Source organism: Macrobrachium rosenbergii, chromosome 7 (genome assembly GCF_040412425.1).
Source record: "Macrobrachium rosenbergii isolate ZJJX-2024 chromosome 7, ASM4041242v1, whole genome shotgun sequence".
In the NCBI taxonomy this organism is placed as follows: domain Eukaryota; kingdom Metazoa; phylum Arthropoda; class Malacostraca; order Decapoda; family Palaemonidae; genus Macrobrachium; species Macrobrachium rosenbergii.
The window spans coordinates 3,330,001-3,340,645 of NC_089747.1; positions in this window are offsets into that span (position 1 = coordinate 3,330,001).

A 10,645-nucleotide genomic window follows, 5' to 3' on the forward strand; every position below is an offset into this window, starting at 1 on the left:
GAGTTCCTTCTCTCTCTCTCTCTCTCTCTCTCTCTCTCTCTCTCTCTCTCTCTCTCTATATATATATATATATATATATATATATATATATATATATATATATATATATATATATAATAACTTCTAATGGGAGTAACGTTTGTTGTCCTTCAGACATTTTACGTTTGAGTATCTTCAGTTCTTAGAAGGGTGACCAATGAGATATATCAAAACACTTTCGTCATGATGCTAGTAGTTTCATCCCACAATACTTAATGAGTGTATATATATATATATATATATATATATATATATATATATATATATATATATATATATATATATATATATATATATATATATGCAGGTGTAGCTACAAGGAAAACGGGACACTGGGTGTACAATAAGTCCTAACCGGTTTCGTCTTTATATCTGGGACATGTTCTAGAGGACGAAACCGGTCAGAACTTACACTAGTGTTTCATTTTCCCTAAGTGGTACATCTCTCTCTCTCTCTCTCTCTCTCTCTCTCTCTCTCTCTCTCTCTCTCTCTCTCTCTCTCTCTATATATATATATATATATATATATATATATATATATATATATATATATATATATATATATATATATATTATTTATAGTGATATATATATGTATATATATATATATATATATATATATATATATATATATATATATATATATATTATTTATAGTGAGATTGTCTTCTACGATAAGGTTCCTCATAATTATGTCAGTAGGAAATGCTTACATAACCTGTGGGTGGGTAATGGAAGTTGATTGACAGCTCAAGTAGGCATATAGGGTTTTAGGACTTTTTTCAAGTTTTTAAGTTAGGAAAAACTGACCCTTTTTTTTTACCCTTAGGGAAACAAACAGAGTTTTCAAGTTTTATTCTTAGTGGCTAGAAGAATGTTTTGGTAGACTCTCTCTCTCTCTCTCTCTCTCTCTCTCTCTCTCTCTCTCTCTCTCTCTCTCTCTCATTATACGTAATGGATATAATGTTTTGGAAGACTCTCTATCCTCCCTCTCTCCGAAGAATCTTTTATCCTTAATGGTTTTAATATTTTGTAAGTCTCTCTCTCTCTCTCTCTCTCTCTCTCTCTCTCTCTCTCTCTCTCTCTCTCTCTCTCTCTCTCTCTAGATTGGAAGTAGAAACTGCTTTTTTTCCATTATGGAAATAAACGAACTTTTATCCATAACAGTTATATTATTTTGGAAGACTCTCTCTCTCTCTCTCTCTCTCTCTCTCTCTCTCTCTCTCTCTCTCTCTCTCTCTCTCTCAAGAAGACTGGATTGGCAGTAAGTGCACTCGATATCCCAGTAACTTTCTAAAGCTTGCGGAGGATTAAAATTGAGTTCGGTCCGCCCCCAACGGATCATCCGCCAAGGAGAGAGAGAGAGAAAGAGAAAGAAAGAAGAGAGAGAAGAAAGAGAGAGAGAAGAGAGAGAGAGAGAGAGAGAGGATCTCGACTGGTAGAATGTGGTATTGCACTGGTGAGGCTTTATTGGGGTGGGTTGGCTCACCCTTTTTCCAGTTTAAAAATACTTTAAAGTCAGTCACTAGATTTCACGGTTATCTCTCTCTCTCTCTCTCTCTCTCTCTCTCTCTCTCTCTCTCTCTCTCTCTCTCTCTCTATCTCTATATATATATATATATATATATATATATATATATATATATATATACACGTGTATGTATATGAATGTATATTGTACTTATATATACATATTTATAATTCATTCTCTCTCTCTCTCTCTCTCTCTCTCTCTCTCTCTCTCTCTCTCTCTCTCTATATATATATATACATATATATATATATATATATACATATATATGTATATATATATATAAATATATACATATGTATACCTATATATATATATATATATATATTATATAATATATGTATACATATTTGTAATCTGTCTCTCTCTCTCTCTCTCTCTCTCTCTCTCTCTCTCTCTCTCTCTCTCTCTCTCTCTCTCTCTCTCTATATATATATATATATATATATATATATATATATATATATATATATATATATATATATATATATATATATATTCTATATATATATATATATATATATATATATAAATATATATATCATATATATAATTCTAATTTATAATTTATAGTTGACGTCACATATTGCAGAGTAAAAGGCCATTTTGACCTAAATTATCGAAATGGAAATTCTTAATATCTTCTTATAACAGTTCACTGTAGTTTTCAACATGAGCTGTCCAAGTTAGGTGAAAGACTCTCGAGGTCAAAGACTCCAATATAGGTCAAATACCCCGTGGTCGTTAGCCCCGGGGCATCTTCTTAAACGTATCTCCGTGTGTTTGTGGATCATGCAAGGCATCCCGGATGAGATTGTTGTTGTTCAAGTCCTCCCGATTGTCATTTATTTGTTCATCTTCGTGTTCGAGTTTGCGTAAAAATTCTCCACCCCCTAGGGGGTTAGTGCCGTCAGCTGCAACCCCTTTCATTCCTTTTACTCTACCTCCTTTCATATTCTCTTTCTTCCATCTTACTTTTCGCACTCTCGTAACAGCTGTTGCATAGTGCAACTGCTTTGAGGGTTTCCTCCTGTTACACCTTTCAAACTCTATATTCCATTCCATCCTGGGCTAGAAAAGGGTATTAGATTGCCCCCCCCCCGACGCCCTTGACTCTTAAAATAGAAAAATGTCTTGCAAGTTGCATTCAGTCTGACTTATAATACTGAGAAGCCGAACTGGTCTCTTTACAATCAGATAACACCAGAACTGGTTTGGGTGACGGATTTATTGCAGATGGTGGAAAACGCGGTTGCGTCATCATTTGGCCTCCCTGTAAATTCGCTCAGATGGTCTTCAAAGACCCTAGCTGCAACCCCTTTCACTCCTTTTGCTGTACCTCCGTTCATATTATCTTCCATCTTGCTATCCACCTTCTAACAATTATTTCTTAGCGCAACTGCGAGGCTTCCCTCCTGTTACACCTTTCAAACCTGCCTACTTTCAGTTTCTGTTTCAGCGCTGAATGACCTCATAAGTCCCAGTGCTTGGCCTATGGCCTCAGCAGTCGTCTTTTAGAGTTGAGACTTTGGCACCTGCTCTGTGGTTGATCGTAGCCGGCCCTTGTTCGTTAAGAGGAAAAGAGGTCAGCTGTCGTTGTGTGTAGCTGATGGTATGTCCATTAAGATTCGTTTTACGACTGGTGTTATTATTATTATTATTATTATTATTATTATTATTATTATTATTATTATTATTATTATCGTTTTACACTGGTGTTAATATTATTATTATTATTATTATTATTATTATTATTATTATTATTATTATTATTATTATTATTAATGGAAAAACAATTCCATAGTTATGTAGCTGTACAAATATATTTTAAAGATAAAATTCTACAGAGAGTTTTATCTCTTTAAATGTATTTGAACAGTTATAACTATTATTATTATTATTATTATTATTATTATTATTATTATTATTAAAATTATTGAATCTCTCCATTCTCATGGACAGAAGCATAGAAGTCCATTACTTGCAAAGGAATCTTATACAAAAAGAATGCCTGTCTGTTAAATAAACGTGTATATATATACAGTAATATATATATATATATAATATATATATGATACATATATATAATATATATATATATATATATATATATATATATATATATATATATATATATTATATATATATATATATATATATATATATATATATATATCTTATATATATTATATACTTGCATAAACAAAACATAAATCACCAAAGTGAATGCAATCGAGAGTACTCTCTCTCTCTCTCTCTCTCTCTCTCTCTCTCTCTCTCTCTCTCTCTCTCTCTCTCTCTCATTTAACGAGCTGTCGCCCTGAAATGGACGTATGGGGGAGATAAGTATGGGCTAGTGTAATGTAGACTGTAGAAGGTTGCTAGTGGGATCGTGTTATCGCAGTGGTTGAAGTCAGGTTATGGGCATGCTGTAATATGCCAAGTCTGTGGTATTGTAAGGGGTAAGGTAGGATTTACCATCGAAAATACCGTGGGTATTTTGGTTGCATACTTGCATAATACCCTGCTGATTGGGCATTGGGTGGTTTCCGTTACCTAATGGGGCTATTGTTGGGTGGTGATGCGGGCGAGAGAGAGAGAGAGAGAGAGAGAGAGAGAGAGAGAGAGAGAGAGAGAGAGAGAGAGAGGGACTTACCTGTGATTTGATGTTGGTTAATATTCAAATTTTCAACACCGAAAACTTATTTTTGTATTTAAGCCATCTTCAAATATATGAGAGAGAGAGAGAGAGAGAGAGAGAGAGAGAGAGAGAGAGAGAGAGAGAGAGAGAGAGAGAGGAGGCGGGAACCACTGTAAAAAAAAAAGCATTTCGGGAATATTTTAGCAGTTCGTGATAGCCTCACTTTATAGCCACTGACATTCCCAATGTTTTTTCCACAAATACTTTTGAAGGTTAGGAGTTGTGGATAGCCATTGCTTAAGGGTCTTGCTTAAAAGCTTATAACTTAGTAAGGTTTTCTCTCTCTTTTTCTTCAGCTCTTGTGGATGAATGCTTTTGAAAGGCTTTGTGAATTGTAGCATGTTGTAGCAATATTCTTGGTAAGCATTGCTGTAGGTCGTTTGAGCAGTCAGTGCATTTAAGATTGGCGATATTTTTTATATATTCATCCATACACACATACATACATACATACACACATACCTACACACTCACGTATATATAATATATACGTGTATGCAGCAGTTTGTTTAATTTTCGCGTCACTGAATTATTCTTTTCAAGTTAGACCCCTATACAAAACTCTCTCTCTCTCTCTCTCTCTCTCTCTCTCTCTCTCTCTCTCTCTCTCTCTCTCTCTCTATGTATATATAATAATATATATATATATATATATATATATATATATATATATATAATTTATATGTCTAATATATATCCTGGTATGCACTTTGTTTCATTTTTACGTTAATGAATAATTCTCTCCAAGTTATACCCTATACGCTTAGAGTGACTTATGTTAACATGCTGCCGCTAACCCAGTTGTCTTGGAGAGAGAGAGAGAGAGAGAGAGAGAGAGAGAGAGAGAGAGAGAGAGAGAGAGAGAGAGAGAGAGGGTGTTAGCGCTTCCGATATATCAAGAAGGAAATTCTCCAGTGTCCTTGCCAACCTCTGAGTAAAAGTCTATTGTAGTAATGTATGGCTGAACGCTGCGTTTTATCTGCAACGGAGGAAAGGAATTTCCCTTTCTCTCTCTCTCTCTCTCTCTCTCTCTCTCTCTCTCTCTCTCTCTCTCTCTCTCAAGTTTTAAAACAGGATCTGCAACGGAGCAAAGGAATTTCCCTCTCTCTCTCTCTCTCTCTCTCTCTCTCTCTCTCTCTCTCTCTCTCTCTCTCTCTCTCTCTCAAGGAATGCGTTAGTAAAACAGGATATACAGGCATGAAAAGCTGCAAAGATTCTCTCTCTCTCTCTCTCTCTCTCTCTCTCTCTCTCTCTCTCTCTCTCTCTCTCTCTCTCTCTAAGGGAATGCATCAACAAAACAGAAATACACTGAAATAAAAAGGTGTAAATATTCTCTCTCTCTCTCTCTCTCTCTCTCTCTCTCTCTCTCTCTCTCTCTCTCTCTCTCATTCCAAAGGGGATGATTTAACAAAAACATGGATATACAGGCATAAGAATTGTAAAGATTTTCTCTCTCTCTCTCTTTCATTTCTTCAGGTTCTGTCGTTTGTTTGAAGACTTAAATATGGCAAATTCATTTAATTTTTCGAGAGTGATCTTGAGTATTTTTTCCTCTTTTTTTTATTAGCGTAACTCAGTTTTTTTCAGTTTAAATGATAATATCTTTGGGATTATTATGTCTGTTACCATTCAGAGCACACTGAATTTCAAATACTCTCGAGTGAGTGCATTAGTCATCTCTAAGATTGCTGGGGAAAGTTCGAATTGAAGGTCGGGGAATTGTCTGGATTTTTGTGAATGCGAAGAGCTATAACAGTGATCATAATCAAGCATAAATACATATGATACAAAGAGATCACAAACCTATGTATATATACATATATCTGTATGTATATGTAAATATGTATGCGTTCATTAGATATAAATATATATGTATATACGTTTGTACATAAATATTTATATTGAATGAATACATATATATATTATATACATGGATATATGTGTAATCTACATAGGTTTGTGATATTTATGTATCATATGTATTTATATATGATTATGATCATTATTATAGCTCTATAACTATGTGTTCATTATATATAAATATATATGTATATATATTGTATACATAAATATTTATATTTAATGAACACATACATATTTAATGATACATATGGATGTACGTGTAATATACATAGGTTTGTGATGTTTATGTATCATATATATTTATATATGATTATGATCATTGTTATAGTCCTTCATTGACCAAGGATGCTTATGAGATTGGGATAACATCTTTTTTATGTATCCTAATAGCCACATAAATTCACTTGCCCGTGTCTTTATCACCCCCTTTTCTCCCTTTACCCTTTCCTCCCTTTAAATAACAGACGGTCCTTTAATTCCTTGATCTTTTTTTTCCTTTAATGACCTTGTCATGGTCGACAGATCAAAGACTCTCCGAAAGCTGGGACTCCAATGATCAAGTTACTCTTTGTTTTTTTGAAGAGAGAGAGAGAGAGAGAGAGAGAGAGAGAGAGAGAGAGAGAGAGAGAGAGAGAGAAGAGCTGTTTATTGTCAGGGATCCCTTTTGTGTTGTTCTGCTTCGTTCATTCACCATCTCGTTTTGATCTTCTGTGAGAGAGAGAGAGAGAGAGAGAGAGAGAGAGAGAGAGAGAGAGAGAGAGAGAGAGGGAATGTATTTATCTTGTAAGTAGTTAGTTATCGAGAGAGAGAGAGAGAGAGAGAGAGAGAGAGAGAGAGAGAGAGAGAGAGAGAGAGAGAGAGAGAATGTACTTATCTTGTAAGTAGTTGGTTACCGAGAGAGAGAGAGAGAGGGAATGTATTTATCTTTTCTCTTAGTTATCGAGAAGAGAGAGAGAGAAGAGAGAGAGAGAGAGAGAGAGAGAGAGAGAGAGAGAGAGAGAGAGAGAATGTACTTATCTTGTAAGTAGTTGGTTACCGAGAGAGAGAGAGAGAGAGAGAGAGAGAGAGAGAGAGAGAGAGAGAGAGAATATATTTATGTTGTAAGTAGTTATTTATCGAGAGAGAGAGAGAGAGAGAGAGAGAGAGAGAGAGAGAGAGAGAGAGAGAGAGAGAGAGAGAGAGAGAGGATGTATTTATCTTGTAAGTAGTTAGTTATCAAGAGAGAGAGAGAGAGAGAGAGAGAGAGAGAGAGAGAGAAAAATGCATTTACGGCCTCCATAGAAAGTGTGTTTGCCAACGAAGAGTCAAGATACTTTGCTGTTTATCAAAACACACCCTAAACCTCTCGCATACCCCTTAATCAAATCGAAAGCTGCAGTATTTATCCATCTTCAATCTGAAGGGCCTCCAATAATAAATAAATAAATAAACAGAAAAGAAAACGATTCAGGAAGGCTAAAAAAGAAAGGTCTCTGTCACCTCGAAGTACTCTGGCTCTGAAGTAGACATCCCACGCTTTTTATCCTGTGTGAAACGCCGCTCCCGGGACATATGTTCTAGACCCGGAGACCAAATGGTCCGTTTTAATTTAGGTCCTTGTGGTCTGAGTCGAAAGACCTCTCATTCCTGACGGTAGATGTAATGCTATCAAAAAGACGTTCCCTTTTGTTCAAGTTAGCTGTTGTTGTCAAGGATATCAGCGAAGGTGCGATGGATTTTACTACCTTAAAACGACTCGCCTTGTATTTTTTAAATTTATTTATATTTTTATTTATTTATGTATTCATTTATTAATTTAAGCTTTTTCCTTTTCCAATAATCGGTCTCTTCTTTCTGTATTTCGCATTATCTTCTGTAAATTCTTTCAAATGAACATCATATTCTTTGGAAGCTTGAATTTCAAGTCAGTGGCCCCTCTATGCTTGTGCAATATGAATAGGCGTTTATCTTCTGAATAATAATAATAATAATAATAATAATAATAATAATAATAATAATAATAATAATAATAATAATAATAATAATAATAATAATAATAATAATAATAATAATAATAATAATAATAATAATAATAATAATAATAATAATTGGGCCTAACTTTTGGATACTCACATATATTGGGATTCTTTATCAAGAGTAATTTGGCCTTATTTATCAAGAAATAAAATAAGTGATTTTGCAGGGTGAAAATGGGGTATACGATGCTCTCTCTCTCTCTCTCTCCCTCTCTCTCTCTCTCTCTCTCTCTCTCTCTCACCGAAAAACAGTATACAATACATCATGAAGGATCCTGTCTCTTCTTTGTCGTCTCGAGCCTTCATATAAATCTCTGCCTTATCTCCCCATCAATGACACCCTTTGGAGATAGACGAAAGTGTTGGGGAGATAAGGGAAAGAGATGTTGGTGGGGTGGGGGTGGGGGGATGGCGATAACCCGGAGGACGCTGTAGCTAAGATGAAGGTTGACAGGAGATCACTTACTGAGGATGCTGTTCTTGGGCCATTGAGCAACTGGTTGGCTTACTGTGTTGGATTGCGTAGGTGGATGTGGGTGGTTGGGGGAAGAGAGAGAGGGGGAGAGGTAAGTAGGTAGGTAGGTAGGTAGGTAGGTAGGTAGGAGGGGATTTGGTGTAGGAAATGTGGGAGATGGTTGCTGAGAGGTCGTGAAGTTGATTGAAAGTGGGTTGTTTGAAAATTGTGGGAGTTGGTTGAAAGAAGTTGTGGAAGTGGTTGAAAATAGTGGTTGTTGGCTAAATAAAGTTGTTTGAGTTGTTTGAGAGACTTTGGGATTGCAAAGAACTGTGGGAGTTGGTTTTAAGGAGTGGAAGTTGTTTGAAAATTGTGGGAGTTGGTTGAGAGATGCGGAATTTGGTTGAATAACGTGGGAATTGGTTGCAAAACTGTTGGAGTCGATTGGCAGAGGCTGTGAGAATTTGTTGAGACGTTGGAGAAGTTGTTGAAAACCTATGGGACTTGGTTGCAAAGAAGTTCTTGTGGTTGTCGAGAGACGTTGGGTGTTTTGCTAAGAACTGTGGGAGTTGGTTGAAAAAGAGGAGTTGGTTGAGAGACGTTATGGGTTGCCAGGTTGAGAGACGTTATGGGTTGCCAAGAACTGTGAGGGTTGGTGAAAACTATGGGAGTTGGCTATAAAGGGCTGCAAGAGAGGGGCAGTTGGTTGCAATAAGTTGTGGGAGATTGGTTGAAGAGCAGTGGGGGTTGGTTGCAAAGACCCATGGACTTGGGTTTCCCAAGAAGTGTGGGAGGAGAATGTGAGGAGGTACAGGAAAAACTACTTGGCGAGTCAAGTGAGACAATTAGCACAGAGATAACTGGAGAAGGGATAAAAAAAAGGTTAATATTATGGTTTTATTAGGACTTGCATATTTGTTTGTTCTGTCATTTTTAGCATATATGTAAATTTTGGATACTGTATTAGTACTCACAAAGGTTTTATGGTTGCATAAAGCAAAACTGGTCAGATTTGTGCCCTGTATATATATATATATATATATATATATATATATATATATATATATATATATATATATATATATATATATATATACATATATATACATATATACATATATATATGTATATATATAAAATTTATTAGTCACTCTTCACCAGATACGTATGTAATCGTAAGAACCACAGTGCTTTCTTAAGTGTGAAGCATTCGAGAGGTTAAGATGACATTGTGGTTATTACAATTACACACACACACACACACACACACACACACACATATATATATATATATATTTATTTATAAAGAACAAGAATCTCTTGCAACATTCGAAGACGTGATCAATATTGCAGTGAAGTCATTCAACCCGTGATCATGACTATGGCATGGCACGCATGCCACCTCATGCCCCTGATTGCCAATTTTCTGCCCCTCCCACCCCTCCTTCCCCCTCCTCTCCCCCCCTCCCTCCCTCCTTCCACACGCCTCCCCACCCCCAATAACTTGTTGAAATTCCATCTATCCTCGATTTCGCGTCTCCCCTAATTTCGTCTTCAGAAGGAGCGGTGTCGCGTTAGCTGTTTCGAGAGGGGGGCCCTTATTGCAGATGAATGAGATGGGTGCTTGTGCTGGCAAGGGGAGGGGGCGTTGTCTGTCTCTCGTATGTAGTGGGGAGTCGTTCAGGTTGATGTTTGTGTGTGCGGTATACACAAACACACACACACACACACACACACATATATATATATTTTTTTTTTCATTCTAAAAACGAGTCAGCATTCTTTAGATTTTATGGTATAAGTCAGTATTCTCTTCTACTGTAACCGCTACTGTAACTTTGTCCGGGTTACGGTCGTAATGCTGACAGACTTAAGAACAACTTATAATGGCGCTAAACGCTACACTCGTCTCTTCATTGTATTTCAAGTTGAATCCTCTTTCTTGTCCTTTGGGTACTGTATCTAGAAGCATGAAAAGACAAGGGAAGAACGGATACAAAATTGAATAAGTTTTGTATTTAGTTACACTTACTGTATTTGTA